At 41.7% G+C, this 23522-nt stretch overlaps 1 long non-coding RNA gene and 8 other non-coding genes across 10 annotated transcripts; 5 read left to right on the top strand and 4 right to left on the bottom strand.

Moving 5' to 3' along the window:
- Window positions 1-2: 2 nt before the first annotated feature.
- Window positions 3-4321, bottom strand: LOC124014088. 2 transcript variants are annotated; one of them, XR_006834962.1, is made up of 4 exons: window positions 4149-4321; window positions 3224-3374; window positions 2978-3057; window positions 3-530 (listed from the first exon to the last, which is right to left on the bottom strand). It is a non-coding gene; the product is annotated as an uncharacterized LOC124014088 (long non-coding RNA). The 2 variants fall into 2 exon arrangements; XR_006834961.1 differs by lacking the exon at window positions 4149-4321 and adding an exon at window positions 3509-3780.
- A 3871-nt stretch (window positions 4322-8192) lies between these two features.
- trnav-aac lies at window positions 8193-8265 on the top strand. The gene has a single exon. It is a non-coding gene; the product is annotated as a tRNA-Val (tRNA).
- Window positions 8266-9674: 1409 nt separating this feature from the next.
- trnad-guc lies at window positions 9675-9746 on the top strand. Its single transcript has one exon. It is a non-coding gene; the product is annotated as a tRNA-Asp (tRNA).
- A 1955-nt stretch (window positions 9747-11701) lies between these two features.
- trnad-guc lies at window positions 11702-11773 on the bottom strand. The gene has a single exon. It is a non-coding gene; the product is annotated as a tRNA-Asp (tRNA).
- Window positions 11774-21317: 9544 nt separating this feature from the next.
- Window positions 21318-21389, bottom strand: trnad-guc. Its single transcript has one exon. It is a non-coding gene; the product is annotated as a tRNA-Asp (tRNA).
- Window positions 21390-21595: 206 nt separating this feature from the next.
- Window positions 21596-21669, top strand: trnan-guu. Its single transcript has one exon. It is a non-coding gene; the product is annotated as a tRNA-Asn (tRNA).
- A 498-nt stretch (window positions 21670-22167) lies between these two features.
- Window positions 22168-22241, bottom strand: trnan-guu. Its single transcript has one exon. It is a non-coding gene; the product is annotated as a tRNA-Asn (tRNA).
- A 111-nt stretch (window positions 22242-22352) lies between these two features.
- trnak-cuu lies at window positions 22353-22425 on the top strand. The gene has a single exon. It is a non-coding gene; the product is annotated as a tRNA-Lys (tRNA).
- A 249-nt stretch (window positions 22426-22674) lies between these two features.
- trnak-cuu lies at window positions 22675-22747 on the top strand. Its single transcript has one exon. It is a non-coding gene; the product is annotated as a tRNA-Lys (tRNA).
- Window positions 22748-23522: the final 775 nt, after the last annotated feature.

Raw genomic sequence — 23522 nt, 5'->3', positions numbered from 1 at the left:
ACTTTTGTTGATTTGCGTGTTAAAAGCAGTCTCTTCACGGCAAACGCACTTTTTAATTCATGATTCACATCGTTGAACAGTCTTTCGTTCAAAATGAAAAAATACAACTGTTGTAGAGCACGAAGCTCTTGAATATGAAATACAAAAAAATGGAGTGAGGAATCAATGGACTGTATTTTGGGGGGTTTTGAATGAAGGGATAAAAAAAATCGAGAAATGTAAATGACCCCACAGACAGACAGTAGCATTTTATATTGGTCGCCATCATCATATTTAAGCTATATCTAAAAATAAAAAAAGTGAGGGCAATCCCCAAAACATAGGACATACTGCAAAATATGTTAAAACACCAATAAATTGATGCCTGCTTTACATCACCATTCATGCAAATATAACCCTCCACTCCTCACGCTCAAATGTTGATGCTGTTGGTCCCTGTGAATTGGGAGACGTAGGACGTCAGGGCGGGATTGGTTCCATGGGCTCTCGGAACGTGACAAACTCAAAGTGCAGACGCCGTCGCAGGGTCACTGTGTACAAGTTGAACATGTTATAGTTAGTTTAGGTTGTTATAGAAGTGTCTGAAGTATAGTTAGGCTGTACAGGCAGGACTCAGAGGGTTGAGGAGCTACTCCTATGGACGGATTCCCATACAGATTTAACCTAGGCTTTATTGAAAGTCCTTCTTAGACCAAGACTAGGCTTAATCTGTGTCTGGGAAACCATCTTCTTGTGATGGCACTGTGACTCTCAGAACATGAGCAGCATCCTCAGTCATCTGTAAGGACAATGGTCCTTCTAGTCAAGTGCTCAAACCCTCTCTGCTAAGCCAGATAATAAACAAAAAGCAGACAGGGAGACGAGAGTGGAGGGCTGTGTCCCAAATGGCATCCTATTCCCTATACGGTGCCGTGAAGAAGTATATGCCCCTTTATGATTTTCTCTATTTTTGCCTATTTTTTCGACACTGATTGTTTGTATATCTTCAACCAAAACCTAATATTAGATCAAATTAATCTGAGTGAACAAATCGCAACATTTTGATAATTATTTCATTTACTTTATAAAACAAAGTTATGCAACACCCAATACCCCTGTGTGAAAAAGTAATTGTTCCCTTAAACAACAACTGATTAGTGGAGGGCAGCGCACAATTGGCCCAACGTCGTTCGGGTTAGGGGAGGGATTTACAAGTAGGCCGTCATTGTAAATAAGAATTTGTTCTTAACTGACTTGCCTAGTTAAATAAAAGGTTAAAAAAATGTATAAATATTAAATTACACAATAACTGGTTGAGCTGCCTTCAGCTGCAATGACTGCAACCAAACACTTCCTGTAGTTGTTTATCAGTCTCTCACATCACTGTGGAAGAATTTTGTCCCACTAAAGCAGAACTGCTTTAACTCAGCAACATGAGGGTTTCAAGCATGAACTGCTAATTACAGGTGCTGCCACAACATCTCAATCGAGTTTAGGTTTGGACTTTGAGTAGGCCATTCAAAAATATTTACAGGTGACCGGAAACATGACCGAATACAAACAGTGTAGCTATTCCCTCCGCAAGGCAATCAAACAAGCTAAGCTTCAGTATAGAGAAAAAGTAGAGTCGCAATTCAACAGCTCAGACACAAGAGGTATGTGGCAGGGTCTACAGTCAACCACGGATTACAAAAAGAAAACCAGCCCCGTCGCGGACCACGATGCCTTGCTCCCAGACAGACTAGACAACTTCTTTGCTCGCTTTGAGGACAATACAGTGCCACTGACACGGCCCGCTACCAAAACCTGTGGACTCTCCTTCACTGCAGCCGATGTGAGTAAAACATTTAAACGTGTTAACCCTCGCAAGGCTGCAGGCCCAGACGGCAACCCCAGTCGCGTCCTCAGAGCTTGCGCAGACCAGCTGGCTGGTGTGTTTATGGACATATTCAATCAATCCTTATCCCAGTCTGCTGTTCCCACATGCTTCAAGAGGGCCACCATTGTTCCTGTTCCCAAGAAAGCTAAGGTAACTGAGCTAAACGACTACCGCCCCGTAGCACTCACTTCCGTCATCATGAAGTGCTTTGATAGACTAGTCAAGGACCATATCACCTCCACCCTACCCGACACCCTAGACCCACTCCAATTTGTTTACCGGCCCAATAGGTCCACAGACGACGCAACCGCAACCACACTGCACACTGCCCTAACCCATCTGGACGAGAGGAATACCTATGTGAGAATGCTGTTCATCGACTACAGCTCAGCATTTAACACCATAGTACCCTCCAAACTCGTCATCGAGCTCGAGACCCTGGGTCTCGACCCCACCCTGTGCAACTGGGTACTGGACATCCTGACGGGCCGCCCCCAGGTGGTGAGGGTAGGTAACAACATCTCTACCCCGCTGATCCTCAACACTGGGGCCCCACAAGGGTGCGTTCTGAGCCCTCTCCTGTACTCCCTGTTCAGAGGGCAAAGGTACAGGTCGGCAGTGTGGTCAGACAGGCGGGCTCGGAGTCTGGACAGGCAAGGGTCAAAACCAGGAGGGTGAGAAAAGAGAGACTGGAAAAAGCAAGAGCTGAGACACAAAACGCTGGTTGACTTGAACAAACAAGACGAATTGGCAACAGACAAACAGAGAACACAGGTATAAATACACAGGGGATAATGGGGAAGATGGGTGACGCCTGGAGGGGGATGGAGACAATCAGACAGGTTGAGACAGATCAGGGTGAAAGACAGGTGAGACAGATCAGGATGTGACAGCGGATGTCTATGGCGTCATAGCGTGTCAAACTAGAAAGCAAGTCTATTCGCGTCGAGCAATGCTGGTAAAATGAGCGGGAAAATTGTGTGGGTCTTTGTAGAAAAGGAATTAGAGGAATTGTTATGATCTTCCCTATGCTAAGTAGACTAGTTTACGTGTAGTGGGGCTGTAAGCTCATGTTTATTCATCAAATAGGCTACATATTTGAAAACAATTGCAGCCTACCTGTGTTGATTTCGATCATAGGCACATAGCCTAGGTAGGCTATGGCTGGAAATCTCGAGGACTCCGATTTCAAGAGAATACTGTTCATGCAGATAGAACGAGATGTACAATTGAAGTCGGAAGTTCACATACACTTAGGTTGGAGTCATTAAAACTTGTTTTTCAACCACTACACAAAATGTCACCCAAAGAGTGAGTCTGTTGTGACCTCTATATGATGAGCAGCCGCAGTACGTCAATGCCTACCTGATCCACGACACTGCCGACTGGAATAACCTGAATCTGAAGTTAGTCTCTGTAGACCTGCAGGACAATCACCTGATCCAGGACACAGTACCTCCAGGACATGTTACCCGTCTGCCAGGTGTAGTAGGATGTCCCTTGGGAGTATCCGTACCTATGTAGGACATGCGAGGGTTAGGTTAATAAACAGGCTGGAGCTAGAACCTCGTTGTCGCGCGTCTTTATTTTAGATCATACTACATGGTGTCAGAAGTGGTTTTAAAATTCACATAAATGTGAAGAAAGTACCAGGTAAATCATACATTCGGGCTGTTTCAAAGCAGGGAGGGCACAGTGTTGGAGATAAAACAGCGCATATCATTATTTTGCTCGCTAACGAGCAAGGACTAAGCTACTGCTAAGCAACATGTTGCAAGAGGAAGAAGCTGGCGGGATTTCAGGGTTTGCGACTCCAAGTTCAACGGGCTCTGGCGCAAACACTGGCAGGCCAGTGGCTAGTGCTGACGGATTTCGCAATAGTCCCCCCGGAGAATTTTGTTTGTATGGACATTCAAAACTGGCCGAAATGGATCAGGCGCTTTGAAAGGTACAGGGTAGCATCAGGCTTAAACGTAAAAAATGATGAAGCCGAGGATATATTAAATGCTTCAACGTTGACCGAGGAAGATAAACTTAACTACAGTGCCCTTAAAGACTGTTTTGAAACGCATTTTGTATGGAGACGCAACATTATTTTTTGAGAGAGCTAGGTTTAATATGCGCAAACAGGAGCAGGGTGAAACAACCGACAGTTTTATCACAGCTGTTCACAAACTAGCAGAACATTGTCAGTTTGGCGCGCTCAAGGAAGAGCTGATCCGGATCGGATTGTAGTCGGAATAAGAAATATATCACTTTCTGAAAAGTTACAGTTGGATTCCCAGTTTACCTTGTCCAAAGCTGTAAACCAGGTTAGGCATAGTGAGCCAGTAAAAAGACCGCCGACGATACTGCGCGACAGCAGCTCCTTGCAGAACGAAGAGAGTGAGGAAATACATGCAATTTCATACAGAGCTAAAAAAAAAACGGAGGGGAACACAGAACAGAGACAGACGTGGAGAAAACAATCACAGACAGCACCAGTAGCTATTTCAAATGTTTGTCGCAAATGTGGGAAATCCCCTTTCCACAGATGGAAAGATTGCCCAGGACACTTTTCAGCTGTCTGTCGATTAAAGCAAATGCATGAGGTTTCAGAGGAGGTACAGCAGGACAGCATCTTTCTGGGAGAAGTAAAGGGAAACAATACTGGCTGGCATTCAGACATTAAACTCAATGGGGAGGTTGTGTCATTTAAACTAGACTGGGGCAGCAGTGACAGCTATCCCAACTAGGCTGTATAGCTATAGCAGAGATGGCCCTTTGCTCTCTACAAACAAAAAACTGTACGGGCCCAGTAATAACATTTTACCAGTGGTAGGGCACTTGGTGATTAAACTGGAGAGTAAAGACAAAAGTGCCACCCAGCCTGTCTTCGTCATTGACTCTAGCCAGACCATTGTAACGGAAGCATTGCAACTCATTGAGAGAGTGAGCGAACTGGAGGACCCAGGTGAGTTAAAAAAAAAAATAAAAATTTTTTTTCTGGTCTAGGAAGGATAGAAGGTGACTACAAAATCCGCCTGAAAGAGGATACTGTCCCCTATGCCCTTACCACCCCCCGCCGGGTGCCTATCCCTTTATTGGCCAGAGTAAAGGAAGAGTTGGGGAGGATGGAAGGAATTGGGGCGGTGTCTAAAATAGAGAGTCCCACAGACTGGTGTGCAGGGATGGTGGTGGTCCCAAAAGCCAATGGGGAAATAAGGATCTGTGTGGACATGACTAAATTGAATGAGGCACTCTGCAGAGAGAGACACATCTTACCATCAGTGGAGCAGTCACTGGCTCAGTTGGATGGCTCACAAGTCTTCACAAAGCTGGATGCCCGCTCAGGTTTCTGGCAGATACCACTGTCATCAGAGAGTAGGGCGCTCACAACGTTTCTAACACCGTTTAGCCGGTACTGTTTTAATGTTTTGCCATTTGGAATCGCTTCCGGTCCTGAGCATTTCCAAAGACGCATGTCCCAGCAGTTGGATGGGCTGTGTAGAAAAGGCCCATGGAGTTGGTGGAATACTCCTTTAATTCATTGCCATTTACTCAGCTGGGCCAGGGGCGCTTTAATTAGGTCAGGTGGAAATGTCCTACAGATCTCAACTCCATAAAAGGAGGAAATTGCCATCGCCTGATCTCGCTGCTTTCTCTTCCCTAAATCCATCTGATCCAGAAGTTCTGTGCGTCCATGAATCCACGTAAGTCCACCGACTCTTACCTTTCATCTGAATGATCTGTGGTGATCGGGAGAGTGGGCCATTCAGTTATTGTTTATAGTTATCACCGCGGAGCGCGGCTTGGAGCGCACGCTTCAGACATATTGTGTAATGTGAATTGTCAATGATCACGGCCCTACAGATCCTCATAGGCCAATTACACAATCGATATGGTTCATGTGTATTGAAATTAATTATATGTACACATGAAGACTACTGAAAGCGTGAAATGAGAAACGTCATTGTTTGCTAACTGATTGACTTTGATCATGGGGATTATGGATTGTATAACCATTCACTGTTTGTATTCTTTCATGATTTATGATAAATAGTTATGAGCCTAAATGACTCTCGGATGATTACTATTGACATCTTAATGAACTGGACTGTTGAATTCCTTAACTTATGTTAATAATGACTGATATGATTTGATCTTTGATTGTATACATGTTATTTGTTTCCTTTGTGATGCAGCACAGACTACTCAGTAAATATACCACTTTATGGTTAAAGGAATTCCTGCCTCAGTCTCATACATTCCTCTGTCACCTGACACGTGACCACCTGTTCACCTTCACTGTCAGTCATCCTACCTGTCCAGCAACCCACACAGATTCCACTAATCTTTCAGGCTGAGTGGCGTCATAGTCCACATGGACGATGTGCTCGTGTGCGGAAGGGACAGAGCAGAACATGATGTAAGGCTCACAGCAGTTCTGACCCGACTCCAGGAGACTGGCCTGACACTCAATGAAAAATGCACTTTTGCACAATCAGAGGTCTTGTTCTTGGGACACAAAATCAGTGCAGCTGGAATAGAGCCGGACCAAGAGAAGATCAGCGCCATCACAGATATGCCCAGACCCCAGAATGTGGCTGAAGTCAGGACCTTCTTAGGCATGGCCACATATGTGGGTAAGTTCCTCCCACAGTTCTCAGATACAACCAAACCTCTGAGAGACTTACAAGCCAAAGAGAATGACTGATCATGGGGTCACATGCAACAGGTAGTGTTTAACAAAATCAAAGGAGATCTGGCCTCACAGAGAGTGCTAGCCCAGTACCGTCCCCACGCTAAGACAAAAGTATCAGCAGATGCATCATCCTTTGGGCTAGGGGCGGTCCTCACACAGATGCAGGACAACATGGAGTGGTGTCCAATAGCGTACATCTCCCGAAGCTTATCCGACACAGAGCAAAGATATGCTCAAGTGTAGAAGGAGGCGTTGGCTATCACATGAGCATGTGAAAGGCTCAGCCAACAGCAGAGACTGACCACAAACCACTGTTGGCTCTGTTAGGGACAAAAGCACTGGACGACTTGCCTCCCAGAGTTCTGCACTTCTGCCTCAGATTACTGAGGTTCACCTACAAGATGGTGTATGTGCCAGGGAAGGCACTGATCACAGCAGATGCACTCTCCAGGGCCCCAATTAAACGTCCATTATCAGAGGAGGAGCAATGTCTAAAGGGTGAGATACAGGTGTCCATTAATGCAATAAGGGACAGTCTACCTGCATCTCAGACCAAACTGCAGCAGATTGCAGAGGAGCAACAACGAGACCACATCTGCCAACAAATAGTGCAGCAGTGCAAAAAGGGATGGCCCAGGCAGGAGGAACTGCCTCAGCTGCTGAAGCCCTATTGGGTGCACCAAAGTGACTTCCACTGTAATGGAGACCTTCTCATGAAAGGACAACGGATAGTTATCCCAGAGACTCTACAACCAGAAATGTTAGACAGAGTGCATGATGGGCACATGGGGATAACCAAATGCAGACTGAGGGCTCAACAGTCAGTGTGGTGGCTTGGTCTGAGTACTCAGATTGCCAAGCTAGTGGCCCAGTGTGAGGTCTGTACAAAATGTCAACCTGGTCATCCGGAGCCAACACCAGCAATAGTGCTGAGGAAAGCGGATGCCCCACGCTCCTATGTGGTGGACACAGGCTCAGAAGAGGTATGAAGGAACAAAACACACCTCAGAGCTCTTCCAGATCTACCAGCCACACAGACCGAGGCCACAGAAAATGCATAAAAAGAGGGTGAAGGAGAGAGAATGCTCACAGAGCCACAATCGCTTCCAAAAGGGATGTGAAGCCACCAGAGTGGCTGAAAGACTGTTACGTGAAGATAAAACATACTGCTGGGGAACATACCCAGCAAAAAGAGACTGTACCTAAGTTAATGTTCATACTGTGTGATTTAATGCTTTCATACTGTTTCAGGATGGGAAGTAGCATGTTAGAGAATAATACTGGTTTCCAAATTGCATTTCAGTTATGCTTCAGTGGTTATGCATGTTGAGTACTTGTTCATGGGAGAGGGGAAGATGTAGTAGGATGTCCCTTGGGGGTATCCGTACCTATGTAGGACATGCGAGGGTTAGGTTAATAAACAGGCTGGAGCTAGAACCTCGTTGTCGCGCGTCTTTATTTTAGATCATACTACACCAGGTACCACTGATAATAATATAATACAACTATAACATATAGTAGCGCAGGGATTCCACCTCAGTACATACAGTACATGTAGTCCATCTGCCAGGTAAGAAACAGAATTTCAGAGTTGGAGTGCAGGATTAGTCACAAGGATAAAACTATATAGACAGCAACAGCTTACATCTAGTTTCCGTAGTGTAGTGGTTATCACGTTCGCCTAACACGCGAAAGGTCCCCGGTTCGAGACCGGGCGGAAACAGTTTTTTGGCGGAAAATAATACCTGTTGTCATACACAGTACTTAAGCGTTCAAGTATTGCAGGAGAGCAAGTTATGGCATGCAATTATGAAATGGAACGCTTTATCCACAGCTATAATTTTGTTTGTGTCTAAATAATGCTCTCAGAAGTAGGTTTTGAATTATATTATTTATTTCTATACAGACATTAATAAATCTATAATTTTGGCAAATGTATTTCATAAAAAAATATATTTTTTAAGTATTTAATTATTTGATACATTTATTTCAAATGTTATTTTACCCCCTTCAGGTTGTAAGTCGCTCTGGATAAGAGCGTCTGCTAAATGACTTAAATGTAAATGTAATGGAGTCGGAGATTAAGTTTGTTCGTTTTTGTAATTTCAAGATTGCTCTCACACCATATTAGTTTTAGATTATAGGAAAGATCAACTGCTCTGTCTCAATGCGTACTGTGTGGCTTTGTGGCTGGCCTCTGTGTGTGTGATGTGTAAAAGTGAAAGGCTGGTGGACAGTGAGACTGCCTTTCAGCGATTCAGAGATACATTAGACAGAGGGTGCACTCCTTTCGACAAGTTTATGGAATACTAGCGCTTAGCGTTTTACTGAAATTCAGTTTTTTAAATGTTTTATTATACAAAATATACAAAAATATAAATATATATATATATATACTTCGGTTCCGTTATTTGAATTGCATTACGTTCATTTGTTTTCTGTTTGATCGATTTGCAGTTTCTGTAGAGATAACATGGTTTTGCTCAGAAAACGTGGTAATTAACTACAATGACAATAATCCGTTGCGTGCCCGCTTAATCTTGTACAGTCTGCAGGGCAGACAAACAGCGACCAACAGATATTTCGAAAGCAGTTACTTTGCGAGCCTGAAAATACATGATTTAAGTGATTGTAAATTCAATAAAGTATGAATTGTTTACATTCAAGATCTACAAAAATAGTGATTTTGGCAGACAACGTAGGCAGCAGCTCTATAGAGATGAGATTACTTGAAATTAAATAATAAAGTCATCAAATAAAACAAAGATTTTATTAAAGTAATGTGAATAACTGATGGTTAATAAGTGATAACCAGTCAATACAATTAAAGGACTTTTATTAGTTGTTTTATTCGTGTTGTTACAGCATTCAACCCATATAATGCATAGTGAATTGAATATCAAAAACCGTGATTATTTTTTCATCATCGAACCGAAACCGAACCGACCACAAAAAGCATTAATCGCTCAGTACTATGGAATACCAATGGCAAAACATAAAATGTTCATGGGCGTTATGTGTCAGTACTATGGAATACCAATGGCAAAACATAAAATGTTCATGGGCGTTATGTGTCAGGTCCAAATACGGTATGCTAAATACATAACGATTGGATTTAATCAGAGTTTTCAGTCCTCGTTAGTATAGTGGTCAGTATCCCCGCCTGTCACGCGGGAGACCGGGGTTCAATTCCCCGACGGGGAGGAATACATTTTATTGTGTATATTATTATATTATATTGTGTCTGTCTATGAGATACGCTTCACACTAAGAGGCCATTCAGATCTTGACTTTACGGTCTCGGTCTCTTCAGGCCAGTACTACAATTACGACGGCAGTGGGCGGTAATCTCTCCAACAGTGTGATCTCAGACCAGTGTGACGGTGTTGTGTTGAAAATCTCCCCCCTAATAATTTCCTTAATTTTGTGGCTAAAGTCAAATACTTTCTGTGACACACATAAGAGTCAAATACTTTCTATAGAACAAACTTCACGACAGGATAGGCAACAAAAATGTATAATTAACGTACGTGTGTTATATTAAACATAGAGGAAGGAGTAAAATGTTGGCAAGGAATAAACATTTCAGAACAACTATGGCTGAATTATTATCCTTATACTTTCAAAAATACTAGTCAAATAAGACATGGGAGAGATGACAAATTTTGGCAAATTCGGACACAATCACGAATATCATTTGATAAATATATATCTTAAACAACTCGCTGCTCTGGCCCCCCCAATGGTGGAACAAACTCCCTCACGACGCCAGGACAGCGGAGTCAATCACCACCTTCCGGAGACACCTGAAACCCCACCTCTTTAAGGAATACCTAGGATAGGATAAAGTAATCCTTCTACCCCCCCGCTTAAAAGATTTAGATGCACTATTGTAAAGTGGCTGTTCCACTGGATGTCATAAAGTGAATGCACCAATTTGTAAGTCGCTCTGGATAAGAGCGTCTGCTAAATGACTTAAATGTAAATGTAAACTGCATTTTCAAGAATGTAATATAAAATCGGAAAATTAATTCAAAATAATTAGGGGACTGACCCCGGAAGTATGATATAATGGTGAGTCACTTTCAAGGCATATAGGCGCACACACACACACACACACACACTGGACCAACATTGTCCTTCAAGCGAGATAAATATAAATGCTAAAGTTTTTCATGACAGATTGACATCATTTACATTGTCATACTAGCCAGATTAATAAGAATAAATGATATGTTCCTTGGAGACCACAGAATGATCAAGCTATTGAGTAACAGAAGATCAGAGACCATTGACAGCCATTTTACCAGTAGGTATAGCAACTTGTCATCTTTCATGTTCAACAACACACCAATCACATGTGACAACAGGAAACACAGCAGGTCAAAAGCAAGCTTACTGTAAGGCCAGGAAGGTCTTTCCAAATATAAATACGACATGTATGGTCCTAGTTGGATTAATATTCACAAATTATATGGTCCTTCGAGACAATTATATATATTTTTTAAAGATTTACAGTATTAAAACTAGGGATGTGACTTTTTTTTCTTTTCGTTTATCGTTATCGTTAAACGATAATAAAAATACATACAATTCCATGTGATTTCACAATGCATCTGTGCTGCTGCCAGCAACGGTTTGGGTGTCAAGGTGCTTCATTTCAGATGGTTAACCATGGCACCTGTACTACCATTACTGTACCTCAATTCCACCTCGCAAAGTTTACATTTCCTTCTCCTTTACCTCAAAGTATTGCCATACAGGACTTCGCTGCTGTCGCTTGCCTTTCTCTGCCATTTTTACAACAGGTAACGACGATGACGTAGTGGTAGAGAGTCGACTCCAAAATAATTCATTCCTCGACCCTCTGTGTCAACTCCCATTTCTGAGTGTCAAGATGAGATTCCAATAGGAATCGACTCCTAAGAGTCGAATGCCGTACTTCCGAGAACACAAATACTCACATCTTTCATAATGACATGGCGAGGGACTGACTCTGTGTTGCTGTCTGTTCACACTGCTATGCTTTATCTTGGCCAGGTCGCAGTTGTAAATGAGAACTTGTTTTCAACTAGCCTACCTGGTGAAATAAAGGTGAAATAAATCAAATTAAAATAAAATGGGGGTTAATCTCTCGAACAGAATTTTTAAAAAGTTTCCTCCCCGTCGGGGAATTGAACCCCGGTCTCCCGCGTGACAGGCGGGGATACTGACCACTATACTAACGAGGACCTAGAAATTCATAAGAAGTTACCTAATTTATTTCCTTTCCATAGAACTAAAAGTGATGGGCATGACATTCTCCTTTATAAAAACTTTTACTGTTGAAAAGTATAAATACAGTAGAGCACATACACACACTAAAAAGGTAAAATATATATCTATGTTGAGCAAAATAGTGCTTATTTAGACAACTGAAAACTTCAAGGAGTAGGGCATTCAAGGAGTGAGTCTGATGGGAATAATGAATAGATACAACTTTCTCCATGCTCTTGCATTATCATAATTCATATGCGCGCCACCAGAAAACCATGCCTGCCTGTACATCCTGAGAAATTGCAACATATTACTGGCCAGCTAACGTGTCCGGACCTTGTAGGCTAAACTGCAGAGAAAAAAAAATACTAAATGGTTGCCCAATCAGGCAGGCAGGAAGCAGTTATTTCAAAATTAAGATATATTTAATACGCCAGGCTTTTTAGATAGGCTATTTACTGAGGTTTACAGCCTTGATTCGAGTTTTGTAGGCTACTCAACTGAAAACAATAATAACATTCTTCATTACATTGTGTTGTTGTAGCCTAGGTAGGATACAGTTCTTGTCCCTAAAAAACTGAAACAATAGGGTAGCTTTATGGCTTTTAGAGCTGGTATCATAGGACTGGGAGGAAGCGCACTCAGCGCGAGCGCACAAAGTGTTCAGGCTACCTATGATTTCGTTATCTGATAAATGCACTTTTATATCACTGTGTTAACATTGAGCTTGTGAATTATGGGCTAATATGAATACACTTCTAATTTAAGCTATAGGCTACATCTCGATCCTGTCTGTCATTGTTCTGTTGCGCAATTACGCACCTGGCCTCTTCCATGCCACGGCTTTCCCTCTTACATCTTGTGGAGTCCCAGGAAAAGCCAGACTACAAAAGCTTGTTGGTCACTTATTTCATTTTATTTCTTTAGCCTACACATAGCATATTGCACGAGATATGCACGCGTGCTGAATGTAAAATAGGCTAAAGAATTAAGAACGGTCAGGGAGTAGGAAAGGAGAAGGCAACATTTTCTTATAGGCCAATCTTAACCCTGGGCTACATCCTGACAAAATACATTATTATGAGTTGTCTTTCAAACCTTCTAAACTGTTGAGAATAGACCCAAACTGATCCAAATGATTGCATAATCAGGCCTAGGTTGTAGGCCAATGCAGTTACTTCAGCTTGAAACAAAACACGCCATTTGAGAGGTTATTCAAATTAGCCTACATCATTGCAGTTTTACAACCTATAGACAATAATTGTTCACTCACTTGATAACAATAATACATTCCTCATTGCAATGTGTTGTTGTAGCCCAGGTATAATAATTGTCTTGTCTAAAAATTTAGGCCTAGGCCTAATCAACAGTGGAGCTTTGCGTGCCCAGGGACCAGAGTGCAGAGCCTGGAGGAACGCACTCGATCTGACATTTCACAATCTGTTAACTTGTTCCCTTGCACATCGACTGGTAAATATTTAGCTAATGAACTGCCTAATATCTAGCTATACTGAACAAAAATATAAATGCATTATTTTTTTACTGAGTTACAGTTCAGGATATATATCAGGAAATCAGTCAACATAGCAGGATGTGGTCTGCGGTTTTGAGGCCAGTTGGTTGTATTCTCTAAAACAATGTTGGATGCAGCTCATAGTAGAGAAATGAACATGAAATTCTCTGGCAAAAGCTCTGTTGGACATTCCTGCAGTCAGCATGCCAATCGCACACTCCCTCAAAACTTCAGACATCTGTGGCATTGTGTTGTGTGACAAAACTGCACATTTTAGAGTGGCCTTTTATTGTCCACAGCACAAGGTGTACCTGTGTAACGATCATGCTGTCTTATCAGCTCCTTGATATGCCATACTTGTCAGGTGGATGGATTTTCTTGGCAAAGGAGAAATGCTCACTAACAGGGATTTAAACAAATTTGTGCATAAAATTAGAGAGAAATAAGGTTTTTGTGCGTATTGAACATTTCTGGGATCTTTTATTTCAGCTCATGAAACATGGGACCAACACTTTGCATGTTGCATTTATATTTTTGTTCAGTATAATATTTAGCTTCTTACGTCGGCTATACATCACTAGCGTCTCTCTCCCAGTTGTTCCAGTGCGCAACATGCTATAACAGGGGTAGGCAAACCTGCTCCTGGAGTGAGGCTGGCACTTCATGTTTTTGATTGAACTGACCTTGAAGACCAGATGTGTTGAATTTAGGCATTCATTGAACTGATCACTTGACTTGGTTGGTGTGGTGCCTAGCTGGAACAATATCTTAAAAGTACCTGCGGCACTCCAGGAATAGGGTTGCCTACCCCTGGGCTACAGGCTACACAAGCCTCTCCGGAGTAGGCCATTCCTCTTCTCGTGAAATTGATATTATTGGGCGTCTGCCTGAATAGTATTAACTCCAATCTCTACAAAGAGCACTTTCAACCATAGACATCAGGCAAATAAATAAATTGGCGTGGAAATATAAAATAAAGACACCACAAAACCAATATAAACAGATGGAGCAGGATATGTGCCAGTATGTATGAGAGTCAGGCATACACAGAAATGCGCACGGATAGTGTTTGAGGTGGATTAATGGTCAAAGCAGACTAAATCATCCTATGATGAAACCACTGATATGTATGTTACCACACACACAATACCCCAAAAGCATCTATGCATTGGCCCGGGAATCAAACGCAGGCCTCCAGCGAATTTCACCACTGGTAGTAAGTGTAGTGGGTCACTCCAAATTTTAGGGACAACCATTTGAAGGGGCATGAATAAAGTTGAGGCGATTACTGGGAATTGTAGAGGAACAGAGGCCAAATAAGTTTCTGCACTGTTCACGTTCGTTAGCATTCTCATAGAGAACGACTGGTGGTGTTAGCTAGTTAGCTAATTACACTGTATCAAATGCTCGTTATCCATTCAGCCTGTTTCCCTTTTTAATCAAAGAGCAATACTTGAAATTGCAATTTTGATAAACAACATATCAACGACAGAAGTCAGAAAGCGTGCCGAAATGTTTTATGTAGATGACATTAGGATATTTTAACTTTGAAGAGTGTACAGAACGTAAATGTTGGTATAGTGTGTGAGTGTGTCTATATGGATGCGTTTAGGCAGGCTGCCCAATTGTGATATTTTTTTTCACTATTTTGTGTTTTGACAAATCAGATCATCTCTGAAAAATATTTGATGTGATTGGCCAAAAGACCAATTAGTGGAAAAATTATCAGAATTTGGCTAACTGTGTAAGCACAGCCTTTGTCCACCTATAGAAATGCAGGTTAGCGTTTTTCGCCATGAATCTTGTTCTAAAAAGGCAGACCACTGCAGAGTGGTCACTAGCTGGCACAGCCACTAAATCATAAAATCTGACTTTGTGAGCTTCTGCTCTCCCAACCTAGTCATCGAATTTCGCCCTTTTTACCTTCCGAGAGAGTTCTCTGGGAATATCGTTACGGCTGTGTAAATCTTGCCCAAAGCCGACACCAAAAAATGCTCTCAAAGATTTTCCTTGGACCTTGAATAAACTGAAAAGTGGAGGAGCAATTCAGCGGATCGGATACGTATGCGGCCGGGGCTTCTAACGATCACAGATTACAAAAATAAAAAATAAATAATAAAAATAAAAATAAATAAAATAAAACCAGTCACTTAGCGGACACCAACGCCACCCAACAGACGAGCCAAACACCTTCTTCTCACGCTTCAAAGAAAACGACTGAGCTGCCGAGGAGAACCCCTGAGAGCAACGAGGGCTACGTGCTTACGGTCTCCACGGAGGATGTATGTGAGTCATTCAAACATGTTAACCCTCGCAAGACTGCTGGCCCAGACGGCATCTTTAGCAGCGCCCTCACAGCATCTGCAGACCAGCTAGATAGATGTGTTTTCTGACATTTTCAATCTCTCAGGCTGTTATCCCCACATGCTTCTAGAATCTAGATCATCCCTGTGCCCAAGAAAGGGAAAGTAACTGAACTGATTACCGACCCATAGTACTCACTTCCGTCATCAGGAAGTGCTAGGAGAGGCTAGTCAAAGTAGTGTTGCACTGTATACCGAAATGTAGGTACTTCTCCGATACAAAAAAAACAAAAAGGTTCGGTACTACAGATTTTGAATCAAGTCTGTATCAGCGCAGGCCCTTTTATAGCGTGATGAGCAAAGTGCATGCTCCACTTACTCATTCATTGTAAGAGCTGTCTGGGCTGCTTTACCTTCCCACTCATGCTGCACAAAATTTGACACACTTAAATAATGCAACACGGCATGTAGAAATGTTGAAACTGTTCATTACCGTTTGCAAAACTATTTCCATATAGTCTAGAACACTTTTACACAACGCAATACAAAGCAGGTAGCTTCCATCTTTAATTGGAGGCTAACATTCAATGCTATCTTACAGCATAATTCACTGTCCTAGTACTTTGTTTGTGATACCATAACACAAAATATGCTGATTTTCAAAGCTGATGGTCACCTAAAACTTGATTCATTCCCTTTGTCTTGCTCGCCACCAAAAACGAATTCACTTCGTCTTCCTTTGCCTCCCGTCCTTATTCAACTTGATTCCATAGCCACAAAGTCAGATTCCTCAGCCACATTCTGCCTGGCCGAATGAAGTCAGTCATTTCTTAAAGAGACAGTGCACACGTTTAGAAAATAAATGATTCAGCAAATGTTTTTAATCAGTAAAATAAAAAAAAGTCCTAAATGGAAGAGATTGTTCGTCATCTTGTAGTCGCATGAAATCAGCTTAAACAAGCTCAATAACTCTAACTCTTATTGAATAATAAGAGTGGTATTTAGTATCATGATGGTATTGACTATTGTGATTCTAAACCTGGTATCGGTATCGAGGTCAAAATTATTGTATTGGGACAACACTAAATCAAAGACTACATCACCTCCATGGCTTCACTCCAGAGTTCTATAAAGAATTTAGGGAGCTGTTGGTCCCCTACCTTATGGAGGTACTTAAAAAAGACAGAGAAGACAACTGCTTTCCAGAGTCCTTCTCTCAAGCAGTGATTACTGTAATCCACAAGAAAGGGAAAAACCCGCTAAAGTGCGCCTCCTATAGACCAATCTCTCTCCTTAACACAGATTGTAAACTGGTCACCAAGATGCTATCTAAGAGACTGGAGTCATGTCTTCCCCTGTTGGTCAACCCAGATCAGACTGGCTTCATAATTAATAGATTGTCCTCCAATAATCTCAGAAGGTTCTTTGATATAATTCACCTTGCTAACAAAAACAAAATACCTGGTGTCGCAGTCTCTCTCGACGCTGAAAAGGCCTTTGATAGGGTTGAATGGCCATACCTCTTTCGCATCTTGGAAAAATTCGGTTTAGGTACCGTGTTTGTAAATTTGATAAAATCACTCTACAAATCTCCTAAAGATAGGATTGCTACCAATGGGATTACTTCCTCCTCTTTCCCTCTTTATAGGGGGAACAGACAAGGTTGCCCAATTAGCCCCCCACCTCTTTGCCCTCGCCATCGAACCGTTGGCTGAGGCTATTAGAACGTGCTCTGACATACATGGCTTAGAGGTGTGCCCCCATACCCATAAATTATCACTCTTTGCGGACGACCTTATCTTATTCCTAACAAACCCAGAACACTCCCTCTCTCACTTGCAGATCCTACTACAGTGTTATAGTTCTTTCTCTGGATATAAGGTAAATCTTGATAAAAGTGAAATCTTACCGTTGTCTGTATTTGACCATCATACCATCAAGCACAAGTTTCCTTTTAGATGGTCGCCTATGGGCTTCACATATTTGGGCATAATGGTGGATGGTAATCTGAACAACCTCTATGAACTCAATCTGGCCAGTTTGTTGCAAAAGGTGGAGGTTGGCCTTTGTAAATGGATGGACTTACCTCTCACTCTACTGGGTAGAATCAATGTAATTAAAATGAATGTCCTGCCCAGCTTTCTATATCTGTTTCAATCTCTCCCTATCCCTGTTCCCGCAGCATTTTTTCCTCTCTCGACAAGACGGTTTATCTGGCACGGCAAAACCCCTAGGGTTGACCTGGATAAACTGACCCTTGATTACAGTCAAGGGGGCTTAAACCTCCCCAATTTTAGAATGTACTACTGGGCTGCACAGTCTAGGTTTCTGGCTCAGAGGTTTGACAATGGTCCCTCTCCCTCATGGTTGAACATTGAAAAGCTTGAGGTAAATGACGACACTGGGGCAGATTTGTTTTACAAATGGGACAGAAAATCTATAAAAACCATCACAGACAACCCTTTAAGCATACATTCTGTCCTGGCATGGTGCAAACTGTGTGAGCTGTTCGGACGAGGGGGATTCCTTTCCCCTAAAACCCCTTTATGGAACAATAGATTGATCCCTATGTTTTTCCAGAATAGTAACTTTAGACCATGGTCTGATAAGGGGATCACTCTTCTGGAACATTGTTACGAGGAGGGAGTTCTTATGTCTTTTGATCAGCTGAAACAGAAATACCACTTGCCTAACAGGGACTTCTTTAGCTACATACAACTACGAAACTTTATTAGGGTGACTCTCAAGGGACAATGGAACCTACCTAAGATGTCACCTATTGAACAACTCTGCCACGCAGACCAACCACTGGTCAAGACCATTTCCCGTGTTTACAATGCTCTTATGTCAGGACTAACACTGCCTGGGCTAGATAAACCCCGACTTAGATGGGAGAGAGATCTGGGTATTGATCTTGATGAGGATCTGTGGAGTGACCTGTGCAGGGATGGGGTTACATCCACATTGAACTCCAGATACAGACTGATCCAGTTTAATTTCCTCCATCAGCTCTATATCACCCCATCTAGACTGCACAGGTTCAACCCAGATATCTCCTCCCTATGTTTTAGATGTGGCTCAGATGATGGAACCTTCCTCCATTCCACTTGGCAGTGTTCAAAACTACACGGTTTCTGGCAGGGGGTATGCGATACCATATCCTCAATTCACGAGGGTTGCATTCCCTTTAGACCCGGAGGTCTGTCTACTGGGTAACTTTACTAACACCAATCTTAGGCAAAGCCATACTATAAAGCTAACAGAAATATTGCTAGCGATTGCCAAGAAATGGATTGCCTTGAAATGGAAATTGGATTCCTCCCTGCCAGTTGCAATGTGGCTTTCGGAAGTTAATAGTTGTATCCCTTTGGAGAAAATCACTTACTGCTTGAGGAATAAGTTAAAGACATTTTACAGAATTTGGCAACCTTTTATTGACTATATGGAGAATCTCCCCCCACATCTCATTGATTGAATCTATATATAATCCTCACATAATGTATATTATGTAGCATACGGTAGGTGATCCAATGTCTCGTTATTTTTTTATATATATATATTTTTTTAAATATTTTTTATTATTGTATGTTTGTTTATATAACTATAATTTATTTCTGTTACGTTCGTCTGTTACTGTCACTTTGTCCTATCGTTATCTAATATCTTTTCACTTTTGTTTTGAATGTTCTTAATTGGAAAATGCAAAAAAAAAAAAGACTACATCACCTCCTACCTCCCGACAAACTCAACCCTCTCCAATTTGCCTATCGCCCGACACATCTAAGGACGACGCAATTTCCATTGTAATGCACAGTGCCCTCACCCACCTGGACAAGAGGAATGCACGTGAGGATGTTATTCATCGACTACAGCTCGGCCTTCAATACCATAGTACCCTCTAAGCTCACCACAAGCTCACAATGCTTCAAGCATTGCGCTGTTTATGACTTCAAGTCTATCAACTCCCAAGATTAGGCTGGCAATACTATAGTGACTATAAGAACATCCAATAGTCAAAGGTATATGAAATACAAATGGTAAAATGAGAAATAGTGCTATAATTCCTATAATGACTACAACCTAAAATGTCTTACCTGGGAATATTGAAGACTCTCATTTTCTGAGCAAGGAACTTAAACGTTAGCTTTTTTACATGGCAAATATTGCACTTTTACTTTCTTCTCCAACACTTTGTTTTTGCATTATTTAAACCAAATTGAACATGTTTCATTATATATTTGAGACTAAATTGATTTTATTGATATATTAAGTGAAAATAAACGTTCATTCAGTATTGTTGTAATTGTCATTATTACAAATATATATATATATATATAAAATCGTCCGATGCATCTGCTTTTTTTGGTCCTCCAATAATCGGTATAGGCATTGAAAAATCATAGTCGGTCGACCTCTATCAGGGACCCAAATCAAATGTTATTGGTTACAATTAATTGTGCATCTGTAAAAAATTGTGAGGGTTTTAAGTGACAAGCCAAATTGCTTTCAGCCTCCTGAAGTTGAAGAGGCGCTGTTGCACCTTTCTCACCACACTGTCTGTATGGGTGGACCATTTCAGTTTGTTTGATGTGTACGCCGAGGAACTTAACTTTCCACCTTCTCGACTGCTGTCCCATCGTTGTGGATAGGGGGGTGCTACTTCTGCTGTTTCCTGAAGTCCACGATCATCTCCTTTGTGTTGTCGATGTTGAGTGAGAGGTTGTTTTCCTGACACCACACTCTGAGTGCCCTCACCTCCCCATAGGCTGTCTCGACGTTGTTGGGGATCAAGCCTGCTAATGTTGTGTTGACTGCAAACTTAATGATCGTGTTGGAGGCGTGCATGGCCACGCAGTCATGGGTGAACAGGGAGTACACAGGAGGGGGCTGAGTACGCACCCTTGTGGGGACCCAGTGTTGAGGATCAGCGAAGTGGAAATGTTGTTTCCTACCTTCCCCACCTGGGGGCAGCCTGTCAGGAAGTCCAGGACCCAATAGCACTGGGTGGGGTTGAGACGCAGGGCCTCAAGCTTAATGTTGAGCTTGGAGGGTATCAATCAATTAAATGTATTTATAAAGCCCTTCTTACATCAGCTGATGTCACAAAGTGCTATACAGAAACCCAGAGAATTTCTGAAAATTTCATATGATTGATGGTTTTATTCTTTCAAGTAAAAACGACCAGATTTTATGGCTACATGATTTAAATATTTTGTCTTGTCCACTCACCCTCTCTGGGCTTAAAAGTCCTTATTTAATCTATCTCCTCCCCTTCATCTACACTGATGGAAGAGGATTTAACATTTGATATTAAATAGGGATAATAGCTTTCAGCCGGTCAGGCTATGCCATGGAAAGAGCAGCTATGGCTAATGTTTTGTACACTCTTGCACATCCATGCTTTAGATTAACAGTCAAACGTGCTAGCCAATTGGGCCACAGAAACTAAATTGCTGGGACCCTGACCCTCGGCGTCTGTGATCTCATTTCTACAATAAATTTCATTTTACATCGGGTTATTCTACACCAAAATATAGAGGGGTAAAGGCCAGATTGGAACACCCGTATACAATGAGGCTTATCTCACAGTCAGAAGTATAAGGGAAAAAATGCAACCTCCCCGCCGGGGAATACTTGTATACAATGAGGCTAATCTCACCAGAACAAGATAGCCAGAATTATAAGGGGGAAAAAAAGCTTATTCTCCCCGTCGGGGAATTGAACCCCGGTCTCCCGCGTGACAGGCGGGGATACTGACCACTATACTAACGAGGACTGATTCTTCTGTCAAGTTTTACCTTTAAAGTAATATATATATCTAGGCTATGAGTATGCTTTGTGGCCAAAGCTTGTGTTTGAGAAAAAAATACTAAAATCCACCTCAAACTTGTATCTCAAACAGACCGTCTTGAAAAATGTTTGCTGTTTCCTTATTGTATTTTACAGAATATAAACCGTTCTCCTTTTCGATACAACACTGAGTCTCTGTGGCGCAATCGGCTAGCGCGTTAGACTGTTAATCTAAAGGTTGGTGGTTCGAGCCCACCCAGGGACGGATTGTTTTGATTTTTAGCAAATGCTTCAGCATTAGTGACTCATCATTTTAGCACCATTTTAGATTCATAACAGTTGTTTTGAAGTAAAGAAATTGTCCTCCGATTTAAAAAAAATGTGTACACTACTATTTAAGTGGTACCTAGTTAGTGAATTAGTAAATCATAATACCATGTTTTTTCCCCCTTCCAAAACAATATTTGAAACTCACGCTGCACTGCCCTCTGATACTCAGTACAACCACATTTTGTTTACTCTTTAAGAAAAATTTAAATTGGGGGGGGGGCACTGGCTGAATCAAGGAAAACTAAACTTGCCTAATTTACTGTTGAAAATTGTGATATTTTTTGCAATATATTTACAAAGAATCTTACAACAGTGTGAGAACATTCCGACAATCTCAGGAGAGGTTCATTCTGATTTGAGTTGCAATTTCTGAGGATCAGCTCCTGACATCAAAACAACTGTTATATGAATCCACTGCTAAAATCAAAATGACCGTCCCTGGGTGGGCTCGAACCACCAACCTTTAGATTAACAGTCTAACGCGCTAGCCGATTGCGCCACAGAGACAAGGTTGCTTACCGTGTCAGAGTTAAAGCATTTTGTTGCTGAAGTAGCACATGCGTGGCACGAGCACAGGGTTTTAGGTTTACAAGGGAGGGGCTGAAAAAGGTCAAATCAGCCCGGCTAGCTCAGTCGGTAGAGCATGAGACTCTTAATCTCAGGGTCGTGGGTTCGAGCCCCACGTTGGGCGCTGACTTTTGAATAGGAAGTGATTTTGTAACCTCCAGTAAACCTTAAAATGTTCACACTTTAATAAACTGAAAATATACTATTTGTTAATTTGGTAATACTATTATATTTATATATAATTATTATATATTATATATATTTACAAGTTCCTCCATTCATTGACAAGGTTATTCCTATCTCCTCCTTTCTTTAATCTCTGGTGGGGGAGGTTACTCGTTTACAAAGGGAGGGGCTTAACTATATACATACAGCCCGGCTAGCTCAGTCGGTAGAGCATGAGACTCTTAATCTCAGGGTCGTGGGTTCGAGCCCCACGTTGGGCGCTGACTTTTGAATATTATGTGTTTTTATATTAAGTTGTATTTCTCAAACTGGAAATATAATGTAAGGAGGAATGGTCCAAAATCCCTTCATCCAGAATCCAGACCCTCATTAGAGGCGATGGGAAGCATCTAGAGGCTGTTATTTTAGCAAAAGTAGGTTCTACTAAATATTGATTAAGGAATACCTAGGATAAGATCAAGTAATCCTTCTCACCCCCCCCCCCCTTAAAAGATTTAGATGCACTATTGTAAAGTGGCTGTTCCACTGGATGTCATAAGGTGAATACACCAATTTGTAAGTCGCTCTGGATAAGAGCGTCTGCTAAATGACTTAAATGTAAATGTAATTGATGTGATTTTTCTATTGGGGTGCCCAAATTTATGCACCTGTCTACTTTTATTTTGATTCATATTGCACATTTTCTGTTAATCCAATAAACCTCATTTCACTACTGAAATATTACTGTGTCCATCAGTTATTTGATAGATCAAAATGAAATTGCTGATCCAAACACACAATTATTTATAAATGGAAATCATGGAAATTGTCAGGGGTGCCCAAACTTTTTCATACGACTGTATGTGTCTGTTGGAATGTCGGTGTACAGTCATGGCCAAAGGTTTTGAGAATGACACAAATATTTATGTAGAAAAGGCCCATGGAGTTGGTGGAATACTCCTTTAATTCATTGCCATCTACTCAGCTGGGCCAGGGGCGCTTTAATTAGGTCAGGTGGAAATGTCCTACAGATCTCAACTCCATAAAAGGAGGAAA

This window comes from Oncorhynchus gorbuscha, linkage group LG25 (assembly GCF_021184085.1).
Source record: "Oncorhynchus gorbuscha isolate QuinsamMale2020 ecotype Even-year linkage group LG25, OgorEven_v1.0, whole genome shotgun sequence".
NCBI classification, from domain to species: Eukaryota; Metazoa; Chordata; class Actinopteri; order Salmoniformes; family Salmonidae; genus Oncorhynchus; species Oncorhynchus gorbuscha.
The sequence above is the reverse complement of the archived record's forward strand: the minus strand, read 5'-3'. Positions and strand labels throughout refer to the sequence as shown.